The 27543-nt window shown below is 44.9% G+C and overlaps 1 protein-coding gene across 1 annotated transcript in view; it reads right to left on the minus strand.

Annotated features, from left to right (window-relative positions):
* LOC125757730 (SKI family transcriptional corepressor 2-like) overlaps positions 1-27543 on the minus strand; it is a 206900-nt gene that overhangs the window by 21321 nt on the left and 158036 nt on the right. The gene's annotated exons all lie outside the window — the stretch shown is intronic.

Raw genomic sequence — 27543 nt, forward strand, 5'->3', positions numbered from 1 at the left:
AAAACCAACTAGTCCCACCAACAAGCATTAACAAAGGTGAAGGAAGCCTTGAGGTCGCCCATTACGCAGTCACAAGGAGCCTAGCAAGAGAAGAAGCACAGGCGTTGTAGTAGAGGAAGTGTCTTGCGCGTATATTGACATGCCTATTGTCTTAACACCAAACACGCTCGTCAGACGCATTTGTGACGCCACGAGAGTACGAGATCTTGCTGCAACATCGGAACACTGTTACGCTCCATGTTTCATTGTAACGGCGGGACGAGGTACGACCGAGGTGCAAGTGTAGTCTGGCAGAAATGTTTTGATCGCGTCTTAGAGCTATCTTTGATCACTTGCGGCGGAGCAGGAAATCTCATCATGTATTGGCATCGGCCATACCATGCTGAATGCGCCGGGTATAGTTCGCAGTGTGGTCTCTTTTCAGAAAACGCGTACAGATATGGTGTTTCCTCTGTGACACACGCACCTGGCTTTCATGATGACCAACCCTCGGGAGACTATGTCTTCCTCTCGTCTGCGTAGGGGGTGGACTCTTCTTCGTCGTCCTAACCCATCCACTGTGTCGCCACTACTTTTCACCATTGTTCCGAAAGAGTGACACACATTTTGCGCTGTTTAAAGACACTCTTATCAAACGAAGCCAAGCACGCATCTCTTCATCCACTAGGTGTACGAACCACGCGAAATCGGAACTATAGCACGCCAACTACATTTCGGCAAATACGGTAATTGTTCTAGAGAAGTCACTTGGTCTGGAGCTTCAACTTTGTAATCTAATACTAAGCTCAAGTTCAAGAACAAAAAAACATGCACCATATCGCTCGAAGCTGCTAAACGATGGAGAGAGAACAAATTCCATATATATAGCATGCGAGCAGCACCGCTTCATGGAACAGGGCATGCGTGTTCTGTTAGTTGTAGGGACGTGCGCATGTAGTGCCTATCCCCACAGAAGACCTGCGCCTTTCTATTTCACAATGTACTTATCAATCAATCAATCAATCAATCAATCAATCAATCAATCAATCAATCAATCAATCAATCAATCAATCAATCAATCAATCAATCAATCAATCAATCAATCAATCAATCAATCAATCAATCAATCAATCAATCAATCAATCAATCAATCAATTGTATGAGGAAAAGTGAATATAGATAAAAAAGAAAGAATGCTAAGATAAAAAAGAAAGAATGACGGCCACATGTCAATAAGTAAAGAAAGAGCAAAAAAAAATTACGAGTTTGAAAAATGTGACGTTTTCCGCACTATATATGCTGCTGCTCCAATATAAGCGAAGGAAACGAAAAGCAACGTATTCGACCCTCAAAGTTTGGGCTGTCGAAAGCGCAGAAATGCGACCAGCCGTTTTCGCATTTCGAAATACATTGCGCAGTTGCGAAGTTAAACGCGTGGCGTAGCGATCGATAGATAGTCTATAGATCTTAACGACGTATATAGCCTTAACGACATCAAGTCTGTCACAGCTGCGCAAGATTGACGAGCGCTGAACGACGTTTGAGATTGTGAGAGTTTACCATTCGTTACGGATGCGTTCGCACGAACGCTTGTGCGTTAGATCCGCCAGCGTTTTGCGTGCTTTCAGAGTCGGCATATGCAAGAATGCTGGCGGAGGTAAATATTGCGCATGCACACCAGAAAAGCGTTGTGCTGACTGAACTTATAGCGAAACGACCCATCAAACCGTGAAAGGAAGGCATATTTGCGTGTATTTCTATATAGGCGCGAATGAATCACTCTGATGCGCGATCTATGGATTTTGCAAACCGCCTAAACGCACAGTGCAAAGTCATGATATGGAAGTAGACGAGTTGCTGATTATACTTTTAGCACGTATTAATTTCTAGGACTTCTTAAGGATTGACTTGAATGCATTGCGACGTGCACAGCGGCAAGACGCGCCGCGGCGTTTGCGACGATCACGTTTGAAGCTTGCTTATTCGGCTTGGGAATTATGCAACAATCTGCTGTGATTATACATATTCACAAAGGCCCGCTAGATGTGCTTGCTATACAAGATAAGGTATACGTTTGCTATACAACCGTTTTCGCGCTTACGACGTGTCAAGTACGTATATAGTGATTCTTTGAGCGTTCGAAATTTCAGTGACACAAAACATAAAGTGACGCTATTTTAGTGACTATAGCATGGTACACATATTCAATGCGAAAGCTTGATTAACTTGAATTTGCGGGGACCATATATCAGGGCAAATGTAACAGCCATTCAGAAAGGTAATCTGCGCAGCTTACCTTTTACCATGCACACATCTAATACTACTGGTTCAAAGGACCAGCTCACGGAGGTTTTTGTTTAAAAAGCTTTTGTTATTGCCTGACCATTCTCAATATAATAGAATTTACATGATAATGATTTGCCAGAATATCTTCTCACAAACAGCCTCAGCTTGGAAATTTCGTTATGAACAACGGCGTACTGTTATGTACATGTTTTGCGGTGTGGAGATTCCGGTGAAGAGCCAACTCTATTGCCCTGTGTTAAAATGGAGAGAAGAAAAATACATTACAAAGCAAGAGTGTTAAATCTGAGCACTATGATTAGATTATGGCGCAACGGAGGCGAGGACACGATTATATAAAAACACGCGCAAAAGGACAACGCTGTCGTGTGTTCTTGTGTCTTCATTGCTTTCGTCCCAGGCAGGCACAGTGGTGTTCTAATCGACGGTGAACCAAATCCGCCGAAACCTAATGGCCTTACTGCGCACTATAAGTGTTTTTACAGGTACAGCGTACTCGTGAAACAGTCCTCCGTATTTCGTAATCCGTGAAACACAAAACCAGGCGACTTAGTCTCGTTTTAATTGGGGGTTGCAGCGGCCAAAATGTTTAATTTTATTTTACAGGGCTAACATTTTCTTTTTGTTTCTATTATCAAGATACACTCAAATTTTCCCACAGCCGTGTGCGACGACTCACCAGTACAAAGAAAAAGAAAAAAAGCCAGGGGCAGGGAGTTCGTCGTGCAGGAAATGCAAACGCCAGCACAAAATCTCACGAGCAAAATTTTGCTGTTTTCTTTTCCTATCGAAAAGCCGCTGAGCCCATCTGGTTTCTATTGATGGCGAGGAGCAACACGCCGGCGCAAAGTATAAAATTTCAATGCGCCGGATTCCATCACTTCATGCAGCAGATCCGCGCTTATTCCTATGCGGTGCCTCCTCACGTAACCGTGCCGGTAGTTTTCACAGCCTGCTCGTTTCCGCACCGGCAACAGTGAACAGCGATTCAGAAAGATAAACAAAAAAGACGCGGATGAAAAAGAAAAAAGATCCTAAAGGAACTAAAGTGTAGTTTCATCCGCAGTGTGCAAACTACGACCTTTGACCTTTACCACCGACTCTACGCTGGGCTTCCTTCCACCTCTCCTTTTTTTTTTGTGCTTTGTTTCATCATCGGGCCTCTGCACTTCCCACGAGGTGCAACCCCATCGGCTCGTCAGCGGCCGTCAAGAACCACGTGACCTTCGGACCGGAGGCCGAATCGATGGCGGTCGCCTGGCCTGCTTGCGCTTCTATTTGCTGCTGCTTCTGCCACTCGGGACTATTGCTGCTGCTGCTGCTAGTTCTGGTGATCGAGAAGCGCATGGATGAAGAGTGTCCCTTCTCACGCGCACTAGCGGCCTCTCCCGCGGAAGTCGATCGCTCATACGCCACGGATCGCAATGATCCGACACGCCTTGCTTTTCTCCTTATTGCTTCGTTGCCTGGTGTCCCTCTTATGTGTATGCCATTGGTTGCTACCAGCAGGCCTCGGGCAGATGTCTGGATTTAGTTCCAACCTTCGCATTTTTTTTCTCTCTGCTTGGATCCGCGCTGCTGCCATCCGCTTGCAATTGTATTTGCCTACGTTTTTCCTTCTTTCGTGTGCACATTTTCTGGTCTCGCTACTGTGACCCTCATATCCTCCCTGTTTCCAGAACTCCGCCGCTTCCGTTTTCTTTCCCCATTAGGCTCGGTCGGCAAAGCCGTACAAGGTTTTAATCCGATCACCATCATGACAGCGTGTTCGCGCAAGTTTATTCTCTAAAGTGACAAGCCGTTGACGTTAGTGCCTATCAAATAAAGCTGCTATGGGGGCTAGTTGGTATGACTAAACCGATTGCTCGCGCTGCCAAGAACTGACGTAAGAATGAGAAGAAAACCGACACACACGGAGTGAAGCGCGCTTAACCATGTGTGTGAGGTGCGCTTCACAGTCACAGCGAGAACAGTCATGAACCCTTATAACGTCGCCGATGTCTCTAATTTTAGAACAGAGAAAACGAGTCTAGAAAACGCTGTCCCATGCCCGTACTTGATGCTATGATGGAACGCTTGACGGCTGTACGATTAGGAACTTACAAAACTTCAGCGCAATACTACTCTTCTACTATTACAATTACGGCTGCCGTCCACTGTTCCCAAAGAGCGCATCGCTGTTTGGTTGTTTCAGCGGTAGCGGTGTATAGAATGAGGCTCTACGCTGAACTAGTTTATGATCTCGTCGGTAATGTATTAGACCAGAAGTGCATGGGACGGCAGATGCATAGTATATCGTTCAAGAAGCAAAATTAAGAAAAGAGAATGTACTGGCTTCCAGAAATAAATTCACGTGGCTGTTTCAATGACATTTAGGCGTTTACTTGTACACGGAGATTTCATACCCCACTTCTGCAATATCATATGCATCCGCCTAACATCAAGAGGGACCATATAGGAAAACCTCCATACACTCCAAGGAAAAAAAAAAAACAACGACAGTCCTTTGATTCTTTTTTGTGAGTTCTGACTTGCCACGTAATATGACTCTCTTTAAAGAGACACATGGACTCTCTTTAAAGAGACACATGAACTCTCTTTGGAGATAAGTATACTCTTGACAGAGAGTCGTGGGACCCAAAAGAGAGTAAAGAGTAAACATCTTTCTTTAAAGAGAGTCATAAACATGGCAAGTCAGAGCTCACCGGAAAGAGTAACACCCCCCCCCCCCCACCCCCGCCTCTCTCTCTCTTTTTGGTGCAGTATAGTTCGTAACACGCTCAAGAGCAAGCCACGAGTATCTAAACATTGCCCATGCTCATAATTTCAGTCCTTGAAATTTGAGCCGACAGCACATGCATGCGTGCTAGGGCTCCCTTAACGTTCGCGCTAATTTTGCATTATGGTTCACGATTAGCGTGTCCCATGATAACCGCTAGTTATGTCTAGGGTATACGCACTCTGAGGGGTCAAATTCTGCGAAATGAGCCGAGCTGTTCCTTATGACTGCATAATGCACTAAACAGCCCAATAGTGGGATTGTGGTTACAGGAAGGGACTACGTTTGCCGTTGTTGTTCTTCATTAAAAAAAGTTATTGCGCTATTGGCAAAAGTTTAGGCTGATAAAAACGATCGCCCGAGTCGTCCGCCTTTGCCATCAATTTGTATGCCACCTTCGCTAATTATATGCCCAATGCCCCGATAGGATAGCTTTCCCGTAAGAACACTTACTGGCATCTTCACAGCTGTATATTTTTTATCACAGCGTGTTAAGAAGGAGGAAAAAAAAAGAAAATAATATATGTGTGAGCGAGCGAGCGAGAGAGAGAGAGAGAGAGAGAGAGAGAGAGAGGCAATAAGCGTGTTCTTCTCCCAGCCGTGCATTAGTGCGAGCGCAGCAAGTGCGCGAGTCCTTGGCTCGGATCCATCTCGGTACCAGTGATCAGCGTCACGAACACGACGTAAACAATTCATCTTCTCCGCATCGTGCGGTCGTCTAGGCCTACCGAGGGCATTACGTTAATGCCCCGGTGCCCAGTATAGGCGATGCCTTAGGGGGGGGGGGGCGAAAAATCATTTGTCTTCCCGCATTCCTCGCCGTGCGGAAATTAGGAGAAAAGAAAACAACCAACAAACACCGACCAAGTTAGATTGCAGTCAATCGCGTGGGCGCAGGGCGTCTAATCAACTCTTTCGTGGACTTTCAACTTTTGGACGCGCAACTTGCCGGCCGCCGTACGGAGCAATTTATAACTTCGTGGAAATGATTTATAAGCCTGTAGGAGGCGTGGGGCATTCAGGGAGTTGGTACAACTGCAGAATGAAACGTTAAGTGAAAACAGGTAAAACAACCGCACGGAGAGAGAGGTTGCTGTACCTCTTAGGTAGTATATTTAACGCTTTATTCATCGTCATTATTATTATTGTTTTTTTTTTTTGCGTAGCAGCGTTTAATGGATGACGCACAATACAAAGACGCTTTTGGTGCACGTTCTTGTGTACTACACACCTTAGCGGAACTTATGGAATAACTCTCTTGTGTATGTGTGTGTGCGTGACTGTACATGTTATTTGTGTATATGTGATCATTCTATATACCATAGTCAACACCTGACGCATGGAGTAGCAAGCCAGGCGATAAGCCAGGCCAAAATCTCTGGGATAATAATTACAAAATTGTTATCTTATATTTCTACATATCTCTTGTTTAGACATCTACATATCTTTTGTTTAGAAGTGAAAACACTCTTTTGCGTTCGTCGGTCTTTCGTGCCCACGGTATAGCCTAATATTAATGTAATGCTATTAAAGCTTGATCTTAATTAGGTTTAGCTATATAAAAAAGCACTACTGTCGTTGTTGCGTGTTATACAATCACTCTTACAGCGTAATGGAACCCGCTGTCGGTCAGTTCATAACGTGGGCATACTAAATTGACGCGCAAGAAAGTGATTTTAGTTGCGTGCAGTTTCGGTAAACGTTATTTGCTGCTTAAGAGCTTCGCACACTTTGTTTCCTCACTGTAGGGCGAAATAATGAAGCCGGGGCCATCAAAAAAAGTAAAACAAGCTTTTTAATTACTCGCTCAAGATGCTTCTTTCGCTGTGAGTAAAACGACACTGCTATCACTGGATTGGAGCTCACTCTTAACTATTATATATCATACATGTTAGAATAGAATAACGTATGCGAGCTAGACCAGGGGACATATCGATACGACTTCTGAATACGTACGTGTTTTTGTGTTGTTTTGTGTGCAGTAACGTTGCGTCCATCTTACGAGAGCCTTTTAAGAATCGTAATGTGGCCGGAAGCAAGTGCAGTATATCATCATCATCATCATCATCATCATCATCATCATCATCATCATCATCATCATCATCATCATCATCATCATAATCATCATCATCATCATCAGCCTGTCTACGCCCACTGCAGGGCAAAGGCCTCTCCCATGTTCCGCCAATCAACCCGGTCCTGTGCTTTCTGCTGCCACGTTATACCTACAAACTTCTTAATCTCATCTACCCACCTAATTTTCTGTCTCCCCCTCACGCGTTTACCATCTCTTGGAATCCAGTCAGTTACCCTTAACGACCACCGGTTATCCTGCCGACGTGCTACGTGCCCGGCCCATATCCATTTCTTCTTCTTGATTTCAACTATGATGTCCTTAACCCCCGTTTGTTCCCTGACCCACTCTGCTCTCTTCCTGTCTCTTAAGGTTACACCTATCATTTTCCTTTCCATCACTCGCTGCGTCGTCCTCAATTTAAGTTGAACCCTCTTTGTAAGTCTCCAGGTTTCTGCTCCGTAGGTAAGTACCGGTAAGATGCAGCTGTTATATACCTTTCTCTTGAGGGATAGTGGTAGATTACCATTCATGATTTGAGAATGCTTGCCGAATGAGCCCCATCCCATCCTTATTCTTCTAGTTATTTCACTCTCATGGTTCGGCTCCGCGGTTACTACCTGTCCTAAGTAGACGTACTCCTTTACAACTTCCAGTGTCTCTCCACCTATCGCAAAGCGCTGTTCTCTGCCAAGATTGTTCCACATTACTTTAGTTTTATGCATATTAATTTTCAGACCTACTCTTCTACTTTCCGTATCCAGTTCAGTAATCATGAGCTGTAATTCGTCTCCCGCGTTACTCATCAATGCAATGTCATCAGCGAATCGCAGGTTACTGAGATACTCTCCATTAACTCTTATCCCTAATTCTTCCCAATCTAGGGCCCTGAAAACCTCCTGTAAACACGCGGTGAATAACATTGGAGAGATCGTGTCTCCCTGCCGTACGCCCTTCTTTATTGGGATTCTCTCGCTTTCTTTATGGAGGACTATAGTGGCCGTGGAGCCGCTGTAGATTTCTTCCATTATGTTTATGTAGGCTTCGTCGATGCCCTGATTCCGCAGTGCCTGCATGACTGCTGATGTCTCCACCGAGTCAAATGCCTTCTCGTAATCTATGAAGGCTATGTATAGGGGTTGGTTGTATTCCGCGCATTTCTCTATCACCTGATTGATAGTATGAATATGGTCTATTGTTGAGAAGCCTGTACGAAATCCTGCCTGGTCCCTTGGTTGATTGAACTCTAATGTCGTATTAATTCTGTTAGCAATTACTTTTGTAAATAGCTTGTAGACAACGGACAGTAAGCTTATGGGCCTGTAATTTTTCAGGTCCTTGACGTCCCCTTTCTTATGGATCAAGATAATGTTGGCATTCTTCCAACATTCTGGTATCCTCCCCGTCGAGAGACACTTCGTATACAGGGTGGCCAGTTTTTCTAACATAATCTCTCCACCATCTTTCAACAGGTCTGATGTTACCTGATCCTCACCAGCTGCTTTGCCTCTTTGCATTCCCTTTAGGGCTTTCTTTACTTCTCCTGTCAATACTGGTGGGATGTCAGATTCCTCTGCGCTAATACTGCTTCTTACGTTATCATCCTGACTGTCTCGGCTGCTGTACAGATCTCTGTAGAACTCTTCCGCTACCTCAACTATTCTATCCATATTGTTTGTGACATTGCCTTCCTTGTCCCTTAATGCATACATCTGATTTTTGCCTATGCACAGTTTTGTCTTCATAGCTTTGAGGCTTCTTCCGTTCTTTAGAGCATGCTCAATTCTCTCCATATTATACTTTCTTATGTCGGCTACTTTACGCCTATTGATTAGCTTCGAAAGCTCCGCCAGCTCTATTTTGTCTGTTGCACTTGAGGCTTTCATAGCTTGACGTTTCTTAATGAGGTTTTTCGTCTCTTGGGATAGCTTACCAGTGCTCTGTCTGACGACTGTACCCCCGACTTCCACTGCACACTCCTTAATGATACTAGTCAGATTATCATTTATTGCGTCAACACTAAGGTCGGTTTCCTCGGTTAAAGCCGCATACCTATTCTGAAGTTAAACTCTGAATTCCTGTACTTTCCCTCTCAGAGCTAGTTCATTAATCGGCTTCTTGCGTATCAGTTTCTGCCGTTCCTTCCTCACGTCTAGTTGAATTCTAGATCTTACCATTCTATGGTCACTGCATCGGATCTTGTTAACTACTTCCACATCCTGTACAATGCCCGGGTGGCCGCACATTATGAAGTCTATTTCATTTTCATTTTTTGAAATGAAAATGAAAAAAAAGTGCAGTATATATATGTATATATATATTGCTCGTGTTGGTGAAATTACGTGAACATTTGTGTAGTCCTCAGTAGTGGACAATTTTTTACGCACGACTAACCCATCAACGTTACAGAATATTCGTAACAGGAATAGGACATCACAAGTTTGCATAAATTATTCATTCAGGAGTTATAATAAACCATTGGTAAGTACTTTAATAGAAAAAACGTATTTAGAACTAACTCGCGCTAAGTTTTAAATGACTTGTTTTCCCACTGCTGTCGCTTACGTAAGGAGGCGCACGAGCGCAAGCGATGATGGGGAAATTTGAAGGTTTGAAATTCTAGCGTTATTTGGCGATTCTACTCCAAAACACACAAAATGAATTATGGGAAAAGCACGAACAATTGCGAAGCCGCAGGTTTCACATTAATTTATAGCTAAGTTATAGGTGTTTGTTTTCTTCCGAGGATAGTGGTCTTATGTGTTAGTCGTACACTGGCATTTCCGCAATGACTTTCATTCACTCATGCTTCCTAATACAGGATAGCCGACTGGAGGCCTCCTCTGGTTAGCCTCCTCCTTCTTTCTTTCTCTCTCTCTCACACGCCTTACCCTTAGTAGATGAGGGCGAATCGTTGATGGGAACACAAATTAAGCTTATTTCTTACGACAGTTTGCAACAAGGGAACAAAATGCTAGCTGCGACAGACGACACGTAATTTCGTGAAATAACCTTATTTAGCTATCGCTGTTAAACTACCGTGTAGGATTTGGGAGCGCACATGGTGGTGAGAATTTTACAAGCCAGTTTTTCAACACCACTTTACCCACTGCGTCGGGTTCGAGCTCGTTTTCATGGACAATATTTTTCGCGCCATAAAGTAAGTTATGTGTGAGCCAAGAACACCCTTAGGAGTGTACAAAGATACCTTTCTATGTGTAAGCCAAAACACTCTTAGGGGTGTAAAAAGACACCCCCGCCTCCTTTTTTTTTAATCTGTAAAAAGCCGTTATGTCTAGGCGATCGAACACAGTCAAGCTTCGAGCTAGCAGTAGACCATAAAAGCTAAACGCCTTGTAGTCTGCGAATTCCTTTTGGTTATGCATACTTCGCCCGGCGGCAACGTTCGCGATTAGAGGCTAGGCTGACGGTAGAAAAAGGAAGAAAGAAATAAATAAAAAGAAAGGAAGAGAATTAAGTAAGGGTAGAAACGAACAGCATAAGTGTCTTTACCGGCATGAAATTAATACTCTTTGTTCCGCCTCATTTTCTCGTCGTCACGGTGCCTACTTTCTTTCGGTCCCGAACAGTCACATCATTGCGCTCTATATTTCGAAGCTTATAGGTCTTCTAATAAATGAACGTCATTCCAGAGCGGCTAAGATTGTCGGCGTGTTTGTAGTTCACAAATTACTCGTTTCACGGCGGCCCATATTAGAGACATGCTTTCGCTTCTCTTTAGCTGCCCTGCGGAAATTAAAAGAAAAAATCCAAGCGTTTATTTAATTAGCAGACGGAAATACTCGTTATTAAGGTGACCCTATTGTCGAAAAATATGGAAGGCGGTGCAATACTCGTGGATATGATTTTTTTTTAATAAATGAACATAAAGCGGTTTGTAATGTTCCTAACGAAATGAGGAAGCTTCTTCATATGTGAAGCCATTCGCGATACGACGGACGCAGGTTTTTCGCGGCGACCTAAATGCAAGGTTTAAGAATTTAATAATGAATCAAGTTACAAGTAACTCAAAAAATCTTGTAACGCTTAAGCTTCGACTTTAAAAGGGCAGTGAGATAGCGTTATGGAGTCCCGTTCGCATCCCCTTCTCATTCATTTGCCATGTTTCGTTTCTCGGTGGGCACCGCAACCGCGCCGTGATGAAAGGAACGCCTGTAAGCGTGACACTTGCCGTTGTAATCTCACCTATAGGCTGCTAATTGCAATTACAGTTGCGAAGTGCTCACTACGCGTCAGTAAGGCAATGCGTAAACCTATGTAGCTGCGCACTTTGTTCATGCTGTCGTTGCTGTTATTGAAGAGTTGTAACTCAGCAATTTCTAATGGAGTGGCAGATTTCAACCACCCAATCGCTACGCGATTTACACGGTGTGACGCCTGCTGCGAGTTTATCGCTTCTGCCACGCAATATTACATCTTTTAACGTGTCTCCTCGCCCAGCATGACGATAGGGTCTATTTCCAAAGCACTTTCAAGCCCTGGCGTGGTTCTGCGGTATAAAATACTTGACTGCCTCGCAGAATCCCTGGGATTGATTCCGGCTCGAACCCTGGTTTTTATTATTCGCATCCATCGGGATTTTTTGCTCACGGACAACGCCGCCGACGCTGGCACCGAATTTTCTGCCAAACGGGTTCTTCAACGCTATCGCGTTAAATAAAACTTTCTAAACCTGTAGTTTCGAGAAATAATGAAAAAAAAAAGAGGTGATTAATTTTATAGAGGTTCGTGCGTCAACATAAAATAATGCTTGGGAAATTGTTTTAGCTATGAGTATCGTTTACGTGGGGCTTGATCGATTATTTTAATTTAATAATCCCGCCTAGCACGTTGGCCCACTCCATTTCTCACAAGTGACGTTACGTGCCACTAAGTCGCCGGTCAAAATGCGTCTACCCAATATGTGCGTCAACTCGACCACACATGGCGAAGTTTCCTTTTAATAAATTTCGTCAATGTGTTCACGGTAGTGTTCTTAGCCGCCTTTTTCTTAAGGGCCTTTAGCAACTTCGCAGCCGTAGCTAGTATTATATGTGCAAATATCATGAGAGTTGAGAGGCGGCTTCTGGGGTGTATACAGGAGGCATATATATGCACCCTTGATGAACCGCCCGTCGACACAACCTGACGAGGCAGATGCGGCAGCCTGTTTGCTAAAAGATAATTTGTTCTATGTGAGTAAGTGAGACAACTATATTGAATATCCTGCAAACGGATGGTTTGTCGTCTGAGCCACACCGGGGGCAGTAGAGAGATCTCGTCTTTCGGTAGATTCCCGGGCTTGCTGAATGGTCCAAAGTTTGTTCTGGGGATATATGCTATAGGCAGTGTCCTCCAATACATTTTGGACTGTATTTCTCTGTATATTTGTAGATACCGCGAAGTGGGGTCCTCGTTTAATCGGTTCGTGGAAGCATCTCCAATATCGTGGTCGTGTCGAGTGACGGTCGGGGTCCTTGCCCTCGCGTTACTGATCTGTGCTCGTTGTTTATTATAACTTCGGTTTAGTTCTTTGCGCAGAAAGAAGAACACAAGAAAACAAAAACAACGGCTCACGTCAGGGATTTCGCGTATGTCCTGTGCGTAATTAGCTCTGCGCTGCGACTAATTGCATATCGTCTGTGCTCGTTTTTGTTGTACAGCCATGTAAACTAGGTTAACGTTGAGTGAGACAAACAAAAGACGCCGAGAAATCCATCTGCGTTATTCGAAAGGAAATTGAGAAACATTGTACAAGATGAAAACAAACGCGGGAGATGAAAACGCGATCGACGGTTCACATTGCGCGTTGGCAAAATATTGACGTACAGGACCCGCTCGCACCTAATCTCGCTTGCAGCACAGTGCAAGCTATCATAATGTTTAAGAAAATTGGTGTTACGCTATTGTACTGTCATACTTTCGTTATGGTATGCCTGCACATAGCTGACATGTTTTTCCTGGACAGTAAAGCTACTCGTCCCCAGTGAGCGAGATATTGCGGTGGGTATCGCCCGGTGCACCAATACAGTAAAATCTCTCTCTCTCTCTCTCTCTCTCTCTCTCTTTGTTTTCTATTTTTCTCTCTCTCTCTTTTTCAGCACCCGGGTGAAACAAAGAATAAATAAAGTGGGGTAAGTAATTTTAACCAGCTGTAACAAGTAACAAAAAAAAGCTATATTCTGCCGGTTCATTTTTTTTCTACGTAAGCCGGCACTGATGCGGAAACGCGAAGACTTGTATGAAGAACATTTCCAAATAAAGAAACCCTTCACGGCGCATATGTTATGAAGTAAGACACACTATCTAAGTGACGAAAAGCGCGCAGCTGCTAGGCGTTAAACGGTGACTAAATAAGCGTGCCAAATTCGTTTTCTTTCCTGAACTTCGGGAACGCACCTGGAAATCAAGAATAAAACGCTAAATGCGCAAAGAAATTGAGTGGTACAAACTGCGGACCCCGGGAGCCAGACTGAAAGGTTCGAAAGCAACGGAAGAATATGCTAATCACAAGGTGTGCTTGTTTCTACACCTTGCAGCGATGCGGGATAAAAACATGCATAGTTATTAGTACGACACTGCTTAGAAGTACAGTTCGTGCTGCTACTTCAGCATCGACAGCTTGTAAACCAGTGGAACTAACTATTTGTCTGCACGTCAGCCGTGAAGGAACGGTGTGTAGCACGCAAGAATTTGTGATGCGAGCGGCAAGCACGAAACTGAATGCGCGTATAGCCGAACACACGCGCACGCGTGCGCAAAGCAGAATTAGTAGCAGAACGAGGTAAAACGAAAAGATATATCCAAACATTCCCCGCTCGAGCAATCTTGAGAAGCTGGCTCTGACTCGTTTGAAACCGTAGATGCACTTTTGCCAAGCGATATGTGCTGATGGCTCTTTTGTTCTTTTTTTTTTTTACTTGAGCGAAGTTATATAGAAGCTGCATTACATATGCCTGCTTGCAATGCCGTCGTTAAACGAACGAGACTCTAGCTGCGCTGAAAACGTTATCACGCTTCCAGCTTGCCCGGAAATATCATCGTTACCGCTGACCGTTACGTCTTTGCCTCGGGAACTTCTAGCCAGTGTATTCTCTTCTTGTTTTTTTTTTCCGCTTATCTCGGCTTGCCATATACGTATGAGCGTATTGACTCTCCTTGACACTAACTAAATGGCTGTCATTTTCCATCGTCCCGGAAACTGCCTAATGGAGGAAAAACACGGTAGTTCTGTAAATGGTGCTCCGAGAAGGCGCTTTTATTTGGTCTAGTTTGGAATAACTAAACGTGAAGGTGTCCTTTAGGTTGTTGCTTTTTCTCTCAAGTCAAGTGTATCTAGTTTGCGTAAACAGCCTCAAGACCCATTAGGTGAAAAAGTCAATTTTTTAAATTTCAAACCCTTACACTTTTGCGTTTTGACGAAGCATATTTGCACTAACCCGTAATCCCATTTGCCCTGCACATCTTGTTTGTTTGCTCGAAGATGGAAATATATTAGCTAATTAAGCCATGCCTTCTATAAAAAATCGACAGTTAACACAAAAAATTGATATATGTCCATTGAACGTTTAATTTCACGTTGTATTGCACCATTAGAACCGTGACAAAAGAATACAAGTGAGATGCGAGTGATTGTTGTAATAGAAACATTGTCTGTTCTTACAGACAATAGGGTAGCTTGAGCTTCGTGTACACTAAGTGTTTCTGCGCTTCGACTCTTCTTGTTTGGTTTTGTGTTTTCCAGAGCCGGTGAATATTTGCTTTTGTACCGTGTCTGTCCTGTTCGCTCATTTGTTTGCTTGAAACCGAAATGTCTTTGCCACGGACTGTTAGCGTAAGGGAGAAGGAATAGCGTTCATCATGCACGATGTCATCCTCTCCTATAAACAAGAAAGCTTCAATCATTTTAATTACCTTCCTATCACTTGCTTGTGCCTTTTGATCGAACTGTGGTGAGCAACCGCTGCTCATGCATTGGAAAGCTAAACGCCCACCGGTGTTAACACTTACAGCAAGGCTTCTCGCCTGCAAATATCTGTGCGATGTTTTGTTTCGATTAGCGTTGGTTGCTGTTAACCTATTGTCATAGCTTGCAATTTTTTTTATTGCGATAGCAATTATATGGACACTCTCGACAGGTTTTTGCCGTCGCCGTCGCCGTCATCTCCCGTATAAAGTCCAAATTGATAACATCCCTCCCGCGCATCGTATGTTATACCGCAGGGAAAAGAGCGCGAGCGGGGGCGACGAACGCGGCTGAAGCAGAGATCAAACGAGCCGGCCCGTCTCCTTCGCTCGGAGGGCGCATGCGATAACATCACACCGCTCGGGAGGCCTACCGTCGAAGCAGAGAGGAAACGCTCTGCCCGTCTTGAACGAGCATGAAAAGACGCGAGGGGGGGGGGGGGGGGTTGCTCGAGCAGCAACCTTGAAGTTTGATTCAAAGGGCGCGATCGGTGGCGCGCGCGCTATCTCGGCAGCCATCAGCGGGCCGTGCTGCGCTCTCAACGCGAAGAGACTGTGCGGAAAGAGCATCCCTCCCTGAAGCGGCCGTATTCTCTTACACCAGCGCTTTATAGAGTTACGCGAGATCGGATCCAAAAGAGTTAGCTGCCAGCCTCACATCGAATAACATTACAATTTGTTGCTGTCGCATTCATTGCTTTGCCCTTGTGGTGAAACTGACTTTTTGTAATATGCCAAATGCGTTCTTCTGTTCTCTTCTGTTTTAACCGGTTTGCTGTGGGGAGGCTGAGGTTTATATAATCTCGGCTACTCCATTTCTGTAAGTTCTGCAGCGAAAAAAAAGTAGTTACCCAAGGAAAGGAAAAGATGAACAAGTAAAGAAGAACACTTTTAGCAAACTGAAACAAGTTAAAAATGACGTGGTAATGCACAGTTCACTTGCAAGCGTTCTTTCCTTCGTTTATCTGTTTGTATATGCGTGGCCTCCGCGATCAGCTCTGGCAACGGCGCGCTGCCGGCCCCGATCGAGGAGGCCATGGTATATGTGTGAAGCGGCACAAAGAGCTGCCGTCTTTGTGACGTTGAATCAGGTCAATCAGAACATCGTCAGTTGACTGCAGTTAAATCTATTATAATATATCCCGATCTACGAGCATTTGGCATAGCATGATACAATCCGTATGAAACCATGGCAAAATTTTCTCACTTGTAGCCAGCGCTCGTATAACCATTGAACCAAGTGGGTGAAGCTTCGCACCTACAAAGAACACCGTCTCATGCATCACCTCGAGTTTACCCACTATTACACCCACTGTTTCTCCACCGCTCTAAACAAGCATCATCCATCATCGTTCGTGGATGGAGGTTGAGTACCCCTATCCACGAATTGCATGGATGTACTCAACCAGATATATATAGCAAACTGAAAGCAAACACAGAAATCTGACGTAAGAAAATGAAAACGAAGGAAGGCGGAAGCGATACAACATGGTTCCACTCTTAGACGGGCAGCGCACGGCCATCCTTCTGACGTGCTGCACCAGCGGCCGTGGCTGTACGGACACGTATGCAGGCAGCGATGCAGTACACATCACATTGCTATTTAAAGTTAATGACAATCACCTGTTGGTAGGAGTATAGGAGGGAGGGATGGGAGGATTTTCTGAAAGCTCTAAGCCGACAGGAGCTTCGGCGCTTCCGAATAGAGTGACTGACCAAAAGAAACAAAAAAGGGCGTTGCATAAAGGCCGCGAAGATATATGTACGCGTATCCATACGACCCTCGTGCCATTAGCCCTTTTTGCATAAGTCCTCGTTCCGGTGAGTACCCATTGAGAGCGTGGGTTCCACGTATTGCGCGGACGGCAAAAATGAATACGGCAAATGACGCGCGTTGGAGGAGGGGCATGTCAAAGCCGGAGTAATTAGCGTCCTGCTTTTTTATAGTTGATGTTTAAGTGGTGATGTGAATTCACGTTCATCGACACGCCTTTCTTGTTTAGCTGCTGTCCAAGGTAGACAGCTTTTAAATGTCACGGAAGCTTCCGGCGGGGATAGCCACGTGACTATACCATGCCTATACAAATGCCGAGTCGAGTGCGATTAGTAAAAGGACTTCAAAATGCATGTTTGGGGCAGTCTAGTGGGCAGCACAAAAGCATGATGCCGCAATAAGGTCAGCGGCTTAGCTTAACTATGTTTATATCTTGTTAGTGCTGTAAGCAGCACCTGTGCGCCACGTGCCACGAAAGCGCTGTTGACTTTCTTGCGGGCCACGAGCCTGAACGAAACTTTGTAAAATTGTGTGACTGTATGTGTTATGTGGTTATCACTGTATATATCATAATCGTCACCCAGCACCTGGAGTATCATGTCAGGCGAACAGCCAGGCAAACATCTCCAGCTTTTCATTAAAATATTTCTCTCTCTCTGTTTGCAGCCGACCGCCACCGTCTTCATTTGTACAGTATCTTCAAAGGTATCATAATATATTACCTACTCTGAAAATAAATTTTAGCATATAAGAACATTAGTACTACTGCTCTAGCATTGCAGGGATGAACCAGGCGGGAGGCGTACAATTAAAAGGGAAGCGGTCGCAGACAGATTCGGCTGAATGTCAATGTTTGAAAAAGCTTCAATCCGCAACAAAATTTAAAGCTGCACACAATATTTTCCATTATTTTCTCTTTCCTTGTTTGTTCCTTAGTTCAGTGTGAGCTTAATGATTTTGGGAGAGCTGGCTCTATCGCAACCTACCTGTTCACACACTCACATGTTTTGTGTTATAGGCTAACTTGTTTTATAGCGGTTGTATGAGTGGGAATTGAGTGTCTCAGATAGGCTGGCCGACGTTTGGATAGGTGGACCTATCTTTGTCTAAGATAGGTCGACCACATCGGCCAGCCTGGTTGAGGCGCTTTATACTTCTTTATACTTCTTCTTTATACTTCTTTTATACTTAAAAGTACAATATCTCCAGCGCATTGTACTTCCCATCCGACGCTTACAACCTTTACTTTAGGCAAAATTCTTGCAAGACACATGAAAATTTTCATAAGACTGCGTTCTTTCCAGTCTTTTTTTTTTTGCGTACTGCCTCTTGCACGTGTACAGATATCGCTCTCTCTCTTCCCCCCCCCTCTCTCTCTGTTTCTCAGCTCACTATCTAGTCTGTCATTTCGTACACGTGTGCACTAAAATGCGCGCCTTCGCAAGAATAATTACGATAATAAGAAAAAAACTAAAGCGACTCTAATGCAAGACTTACGGGTCTGAGAGTGGCACTCGCAGCTCGGCGTTCGTGTTCTCTGGTGTATTGCTTTGGTTAACTTCGTGTTTCGTCACACTGCCCAAGCGGATCTCAGAGGCCACGTAGAGAGAAGCTCGTGGTTGAGATACGCTCCGCCAGATGTCGCAACGATCCCAGCTGCTAGGAAAGCATTTGCTCTTTCAACTGATTTTCATTAATTATCCTGACAGTCAATTGACCCTTATCTCAAGTAAACTTATGTTCCGACATCCTATGTATTCAACATAACTGTTGAACTAGAAGCTGCGATTTCGTACCAGTTATATTTTTTTAAAACACATCTTCTGAATATTTCGAAAGCAGGAAGGAAGTGCTCGACCGGAAGTGTTTGAAAGAGAAACAAGAGTGTCACATGTTGCTAGTGCCACTAAACACTGCATAATCCATCTTCGATGATTATCTATGTTAACGCTAAGCATTTTTCTGGCTATTAATCTAAGCAGCGGCGAGAACACGGTAACTGCATGAATCGGTAGGAGCCAGAGTTCTCTCTAGAAAACACGTCTCCGGAGAGTTCATTTAAGTTGTTTTCCACGGGAACAAGTGGGAACCTGGCCCTGAAATGCAATCTTTATCGTTGATCGTGCTCGCTGACTTACTCCTAATGTTTTGTTGTCTTAAGAACGCGCGACAGCGCGACGTTATTTGTGAGCTAGTTCGGAATAGGTTTTCGCCAATGTAAAAGGCTTGTTCAAGGCTACGGCCTTCCTCCGGAATAATGTAGTAAAACTCGTAAATACGCGTTTCTCTCTAGGAAGTTTAGTCAAGGGCAGCTTTGTAGTTTGCACAAGTTAAGGGACGAAAACAATGCGAAGAGCCAGTGTAAGTCGACTTACACAGCTAAATGTTCGAACGAAGTACGCCTGAATGCCACTGTTACAGTCGGTAGATGTTGACCGTGTAGTGGCAACGTTTGGGTATCTTACGCACGTACGACAGTGTAGCCTATAGACACCGCCTTGCACTGTTTATAGCGTATCTGTCCTCCTCTGCTTCGTGAAACGTAAACACAAGCATGATATACACCCACCATTGTATCAGCGATTCCACATCGTTCGGTGCGTTTCATCGGTAGTAGTAAAAACGTTGTGGCGAACAAATCAGACCAAGAATTGGACAAATGGTTGCTGCAACGGCATAAACAGAGGCAATGAAACGATACTCAGATTCGTACTTATCCTTGGCGACTGTCCAAGCTCCGTTTCTGTATATAAATGTCAGTGGACATTTATATCTCAGCGCACGAAATCTCAGCGCACGATGTATCGCGGTGACTAATGGTCACTTCCGCTCTCTTTTATGACGCGACCACTCTGCACTTCTTTTGTGGCCACTAACACGTGGCGCCAATAACAATGGCTTATAAGGATATCTTTTTTTTTCTGTGGCTGTTGCCTACGCACACTTGTGCACTTAGCATCCACATGGAAGGGGGGGGGGGGCGAGGTGACAGTGGTAGCTTAGACGTCTCTCTCTTTCTCACTCACTCACTCACTCACTCACTCACTCACTCACTCACTCACTCACTCACTCACTCACTCACTCACTCACTCACTCACTCACTCACTCACTCACTCACTCACTCACTCACTCACTCACTCACTCACTCACTCACTCACTCACTCACTCACTCACTCACTCACTCACTCACTCACTCACTCACTCACTCACTCACTCACTCACACGCATACACGCGCGCACGCACACGTGACTATATTTTGAGTGTGCGTACGTGTAGTCTGTACATTTCCTGCAATTAATATATTTTTTTTTGTTTTGTTGGTCACGCGAGTAAAAAAAGCTTTCAAAATTGTCAAACCTGAGCTTAGTGAACTTTCATGAGCTCTTCCGCAGACATTCAATGCGCAGAAGCTTAGCCGTCTATTTAAAGCATGTATGCAAAGGAGAACAAAAAGCCAGCAAGAGTGATGAACTGCCGCACATCGAAGCGCATTGTGGCGCATGTGGTTTCGAACCCTGCTTTGAGCAATGCACTGTCTTTCACAGCCATAAGAATCAACTCATAAGGAAAATGGTTGAAGCGTATCGCATTTGTAAATAGAAAGATATATGTATTAGCCACACATTAGTGTCATTATTAAAAAGCGAGTTGAATTTTCTTCCGGAATCATATCGATCAGGCTATTCTTGCGCACATAACGTACGCACAAGCGGTTTAATCATGCGCATGTTTGGTTATCACCCTTGTTGATGTATAGCGGTTTCTGAGAGCACGTGCATGGCCTCGTATGTGTCCTTTTTAATAAACTTCTCATTTGCGCCTCAGCTCCGGTCCCGTTTGTCTTCATTCGTCTATATGCTGCTTGCGCTGTTTTCAAGATTAATCCTAACCAACTCGCCTAAACGTTTGTTCTACTAAGCCGCACATCTTGCCCCGAAAATCAAATCAAAACAAAGTTTTAGGGGCGAAGCATCTAGGGTATCGCCGTGTCGGCGTGCATCGCGCATCGTCGTCTGCTGTCGCGCGTGCATCGTCGTCTGCTCCATATGCTTGAGCGCAAGAGAGGGCGCCACCGCCTCAGCGCTCGCCGTGTGGCGAGAGAGAGCGAACGGCGCACGTTGACTATGGAAACGCTCTTTCTGCGCTGAACGTTGAACTACCTACTTGCAAGGAACGAGAACGCGCTCTCGCCCGCGAGAGACAAGGCTGACGCAGGCAGCGTCTGCTAGCGAGTTTCTTGATTGAAAAAAAGAAAAAAAAAACGACTGCTCGTGCTACATAACCGTTCACCGGCTACCCCGTATATATAGGCACTGGATCTTGACCTGCAATGTAGTGCCGATGGGAGATTCCTCTTTTGCGTAGTTGAACAATAAATATTCGCAGCGTGCACGTTAACTAAAAGCGGACTGCGGGTCTCTGTGTCTAATATTTCTTCTGTCTCTCATTGCCAATTAGCAGTGATTTTGCTGTGGGAAACACCGTCGCACACTGCATACTTCGCCCTTCCACAGGTTTCACGTTAGTGGAGCTGAAACACCATTCCCTACATGCTTCGCCCGTCCCCATGTTTTTGTTACAACAAATCAAGTTACAAATTAATGTACCGGAGGAGGTTCCGGAGTTGGAGACTGAACTAGGACTTGCTCTACATGATGAACATGAAATAAAATTAAACTTGATATTAGCATCGATATGAAGAGAAGAAAATAAAATTTGCATTTTAAGGTAAGCGGGCATGCATATTTCGCATGCATATTTCACAATAACGTGAAAACGCGTGATGTATTTGACTATAGCAAAAACTGAAGGTTCGCACATTAGACTATATAAAAAAGCAAATGTTTGCATTAGGGGCCATGTAAAGGAAATGTTACGTAATGTTATATTGGTTGATAAGGAACTTTCTTAATTCAGTGATAAATGACCTTAGTGCCATCGATTTTAAAACGGAGGTAACTCTGCCGGACCATCAATAAAGTTGTTACCAACCAACCAAAAGTGATTTCCATATGAGCAATCGCGCTAAAATGAGCTGTCTGTTTACCGTAGTTAGTATGAATTTTCGGCAACGTGAAGTTTTTGTAAAAAGCAAACCTAGTGGTGTTATTGTTTACTAGGGAAGAAAATTAAGTGATATGTACAGTACAACGTGCCCTTTACCCGGAACTAATGCTAAATTGCTTGAAAGAAGGAATTAAAAAGCACAGGCTGTTCAGAAGGCTCGAGTAACTATACCTTCCGTTGCCTTCCCGCCGACCTATATACGTAAATAATAAGCGCAGGCTTAACTACATCTGCCTTCTAGCGGAAACTCGGCTCTCATATACGAAATATCGCGAGACACCACACATCTTCCGCCGCTAGCAGTTAACTTATAGCGTGCTTTGTGTCGGCGGTGCTCACTCTGAGAGAAGCCACTCGTAATAACTGTGCTTCTTCGCTGCATATGTGTGTCTGCTGAAGCACTTTCCTCGGGTCTTTCATCTCTCGTTTGTAAGACGTTCATCTCCCTAGAGCATCCAGAACCATCGTCCCTCGACCGCGTCATGAGAGCACGGTCGAGACAGGCCGGGGCGACGCTATCATCAGCGACGCAAGTGGCCCTTAGTTATAGTTGGAGCCTATTTACACTAGGGGAGCCAAATCGACCGCGGAGGCAACAGAAGCAACGGCGCGGTGCTTGCAGCAAATCACTGCTCGCGAGGCAAGCTTAGGAGGTCTCGACGATTGCTTTGTGTACATTTTTTGTCGTCCCGACGGTTCGCAGTGTACGTCTCTGAGAATCGCGAGGCCTGGGACTATACGTATAGCCGCGGTACCGCCTTCATGTGGAGTTGTAGCTCGAGGGAGGTAGGGACGGATGGGGGAGGACGGGGAAAAAAAAAGGCAAGCAGGGTGCTTTCTCTCTCTCTCGCCGTCCACGTTCTTCTCCTCTCTCGCGAGTGTTGACTTAGGGCGGGAACCACGCCGAATTGGCAGTGGCATGCCAAGAGGCAGCGAGCTCTTCACCGCGCTCTCGGACGAAATGAGCTCGGCACCGCGTCGTGCATAGCAAACAAACGCGCAGAGTCTCCGACAGCCGGCCGCGTTTTCGTGTCGCACCGTTTGTCCTATTCATTTATCCCCGTTCTCTCTTCTTCTCCGGAAAAAAAAAAAAAAAAAAAACTACGCCAGGAGTCTCGTGCCGCACCCGCTGGATTTCGCTTGCACCTCAACACGAACCCGGTACACTTCCTTTGCCGTTCCTTTCCTGCCTCTCTGCATGTCCATTTGGTTTCGGTCATTCGGCGAGCCTTTTGTTTTTGCCCGAATGGGGCGAGTGCACGTGTGCGCGCACACGCGCAGTATACGAAATGCAGGCCAAGGTCCTTATTCTTTCCTGCAAATCTGTTTTAAATGCGAATGCATTTCTTAGTCGGGCTATGTGAGGCATCCGGCGTTGTCCGCGCGCCTCTCCGCTCTCACTCCCTCTCCCATAGCAACAGCTGCGAGTGCGCGCGCTTATCCTCGCCCCTAGCAACCGGAGCAGGTGGTGCGGGCGGAGTAGCGGAGAGTGAGTGGAGAGGAGGAGCGCGCTCTGGCGTGTGAGGGCGCTCGCATCGCGGAAGCTCGGCGGAGCTCCCGCGTGTGTGGAGAGAGTGTAGGAGAGGGTAGGTGCAGTGCTTCGCCGCTCCTTCTCTCGCCGTTCGCTCTCTCTCCTCCCTGCGCCACCGCCTCAATGCAGTGCGTTTGAAACGCGTTTGTAGCGTTTGTGCTGCCTTGGCACAGCCTGAAAACAGCGCGTTCTAAACGCGTTAGTGCTGCATTGAAGGCGGTGGCAACATCCCTGAGGTGATTACGAACGCACGTAGGAAGCGTTCGTTGAAAGAGGCGCCCAAAGGGAGACACTTGAGCGCGTCGATGTGTCCCACTTTACGCCATTAAAATTACTACGCCGTGTACTCTCGGCGCAAGAAATGCATTCGCATTTCCTCACGATTCTCTTCGGGGAGGTGGGGGCATTTTTTTGTCCTCGCCGACCTCGCGAGCTGGAAAAGTGAGCGCGGCTCCTTGATCGGATTGTCTCGCGTGTCTTGTGTGCGAGACGCGGGCCCTCTTTTTTACTCTGATTTGTGAGCGAGAGAGTTGTCGCGAATTATTTTTGCTCGGTCTGTGTTGTGCGCCTGAAAAAAAGTATAGCATGTGCATATACAACAACACTGTCAATAGCGGCACGTTTGAATATCGTCGTGGCTAGTGATGATGAGGAAGCACGGCCACCACGGAGAAGTGCGAATAATAAATCTGTTTATTGGACTAATTTGCACCTAGGAGATAAAGCAACTCTTCTCAGGCGCTCCATTCAATAGTGTGGACGACAGTACAACGCTAATTGCGTGCGACCTGATCAGAAACGCATGTCTCGCCGTCAAATTGGGGTCAATTAAAAAAATTATGGTTATAGCGAATGACGTTTTGCCCTGAGTGATGACATGATGACGGCAATAGTTTAAACAAAAAGGGTCACTGATAGAAATCAGATCTATGTGCAACAACAACAACAACAACAACAACAACAACAACAACAACAACAACAACAACAACAACAACAACGACAACAACGACAACAACGACAACAACAACGACAACAACAACGACAACAACAACGACAACAACAACGACAAGAACGACAACAACAAGAACAACAACAACAACAAGAACGACAAGAACAGCAACAACGACGGCTGCAACAATTACGACAAGAACAACACATGTGTGAATTAATTGTCCTGGCGCAATGAACTGCGCAGATAACTATTTGATACAACAGACGGCTTATCGTTTTCCCGCCCGCTTCATGCATGCTAAGACTGTCTCTTACGAAACCGTCACATAATGAAACAACTGTTGACAGTACTGCTTCTATGCGAGTTTGTACGGTACACGTGGGGTCGCGAGGCAATAGAGCGCCCACGTCGCGCTGCCCTTCGAGCGGAAATCCGTGCGGCGACACAACTCGACGCCATAACAGCAGCGCTCGAGCGAAACATTGCTGCGCAGCCACGCGACAGCAACGGCCAGATTAAGAAGGATTAACAGAAGAAAGAAGAAGAGGGATTTGTGGATACGAAAGACACAAACACAAAAGAAAGAAGATTAACATTCAGAACAATGAGCGCGCCGCAAGAGGTCGGCGTCCGCTACGCGCGGCGCTGTCGAGCGCAAATGAGAAAACTCGCCCGCAAATGAAATTGATGGCGCACAATATGACACGCGCGTGTGGGCGGTATTGCATCACTCGGAAGCACATGAAACATTGTTGGAAACAAACGTACGCGTCGTATTAAAATAGGATTGAAGATGAGCCGATCGAGACTCCCAGGCTTAATTTAAATTACGGGGTTTAACGTTCGGAAGTTGCAGGGTTAGTTTTGGCGAACGTCGTATTGGGAGTGAATCTGATTACATTGGACCATTCTAGGTCTCTCTAATGTGCGCGTAACTAGATATCCACGAGTGCTTTCGCACATAATATCGATCGAAACGGGACCACCGTGTCTGCGAATTGATTACACCTGCGCGTCCAATTGGTTGACCGTGAGCTCGGGGCTTTGTTACGTTGTATAGTAAGTGAAATAAATTTTGTGATAATAATATTGATATTCTGTAAAAGCGTAAAGAACGCTTTTTTTAGAAGTTGTTATCGAGGAATACTCAGTTAAGCTACGTTGGGTGAAGTGAAACCGTCGAGTCGACTTCAAGAGCTATGATAAAGGAAGTTAGCACGTCTACAAAAGACACAACAATGTTGGACTGGTGGAGATGCTACCCTGCTGCCATAAATGTCGGTAATGGGCTCGTTCATGGCGCCATATATACATAGCGTTCGCTTTTATTTGGCCTGTTATATATCGATAAAACGAGATTGCACTGTGAAATGTTAACTAATAAAATACTCAAGCAAATTTTAACACTTCCGGGGCTAGAGAACGATATGCACCGTAGTTACCATAACACAATAACTCAATGTGATTAACGAGAGCACAAGGGTATCGATATTGTGGCATATATGTACATAGAATTACTTTATTATGGCTTTGTGCGAAATGTATCTCTTTTTTTATTGGTTATGCGAAGAACCGACAACGCAGCACAGAACATAGTTTAATAGCAGTAACGGAAGTCGAAGGTGTTGCATAGATTATTAGGCTAGTTTAGACTTTTGAGACAGAGAACCTTAAACGGAAAAAAATAATTTTTGTATTTGTGCATTTCGTGCGTGCGTGTGTGTGTTTATATGCCCTGTTGTTGCTCCTATCTCACACCCTTTCATTTATACAACACTTGTTTGATCCCTCATTATTTCATCGACCCCGTAACGGTTCTGTCCTCCCTTACAAAAAAATGTCTTAGACAGTCTGTAGACTGTCTGAAAATGGGTTTAGACAGTCTATAGACTGTCTAACCACATTTTATAAGGGCTGTCCTGTTCTGTTCTATTCTGTTCTATTCTGTTCTGTTCTGTTCTGTTCTGTTCTGTTCTGTTCTGTTCTGTTCTGTTCTGTTCTAACTTGCTTTTTGTGGAGAGCTTGATGTGTATAACACCTCGTCTTCTCAATTTCTATACGTTGTGCAGCACGAAAGAAAACTGGCATTGGTATCTCAGTTGGAGTAGCATGACAGGTCTATTGAGGCTAACTTCTCCAGTCATTATTAAATTTTATCCTTCTGCACATCTTTCGACGGCGAGAAAGATAACGACATCTTCCTGAGAGGGCACTTAACCCGCCGACTCCGTCCACGTTGTCGATCGATAAGGGCACCATTAGGGCGCTGCAGCAACTGCAACACCTTCCACGCGCGCGGTCTTGTCTTTACCCTTTTTTACCCTCTTATAGACGCCACGTGGGGCTTAGCGTCATCCTTGCAATGAATATGTTTGCAAAATTTCTTCTCGGAACACTTTGTTATGGCCCTCGTAATTTGTAAGACGTTACAGCGGCTATGAGTCGTCGTTCGCAATAGCACAATTATGACGGCGCTGAAAACAAGTTCTTCCAATTAGCGACACGCGGAAGCAAGCGATAACTGGGTGCGTGGAAGTCGGATGCTGTAATCAAGCTTGATAAGACAAAGCATCTTGTGTGCGATAAATATTTCCCGATGTAAGCAATAAGAAGTTTTTTTTTTCCAGCGCGAAACAGTTCATGATCCAGCGATATCGTGAGCCAACTAACTTTCACTAGATTCCTCATAAGCAACATAGATGCACAACCTTGCAACGTAACGTTTTTTAATATCAACAATGTATATAGAGAGGAATAAACATTAATGAGACCAAGGCAATTTTAGTTGTAATTGTAGTGTTGTTATGTGACTGGAGTTTATGTGTAGCATTTTTTGCAATATATTCCGTGCCCGTGTGACTGCATTTTATGTGAACCCTAGTGTTATTGATTGGACTGTATTTTGTGTCACTGTGTGAATGGATTTCGTGCTTATATGTTTTTTTTTACGGCTTGACTGACTTGCACGAGCTGTCTTTAGGTGCGATTTTGTGTAGCTATTTTTATTGCGACTGTGATTTTATCCAGTTATTTTGTCTGTGGAAAAGGACTAGCCGGCGCTGTATAAAAGCACCATCTCCTAAAAAACACATTTAAAAAGAAAGAATGGCACGCTCC

This window comes from Rhipicephalus sanguineus, chromosome 3 (assembly GCF_013339695.2).
Source record: "Rhipicephalus sanguineus isolate Rsan-2018 chromosome 3, BIME_Rsan_1.4, whole genome shotgun sequence".
In the NCBI taxonomy this organism is placed as follows: domain Eukaryota; kingdom Metazoa; phylum Arthropoda; class Arachnida; order Ixodida; family Ixodidae; genus Rhipicephalus; species Rhipicephalus sanguineus.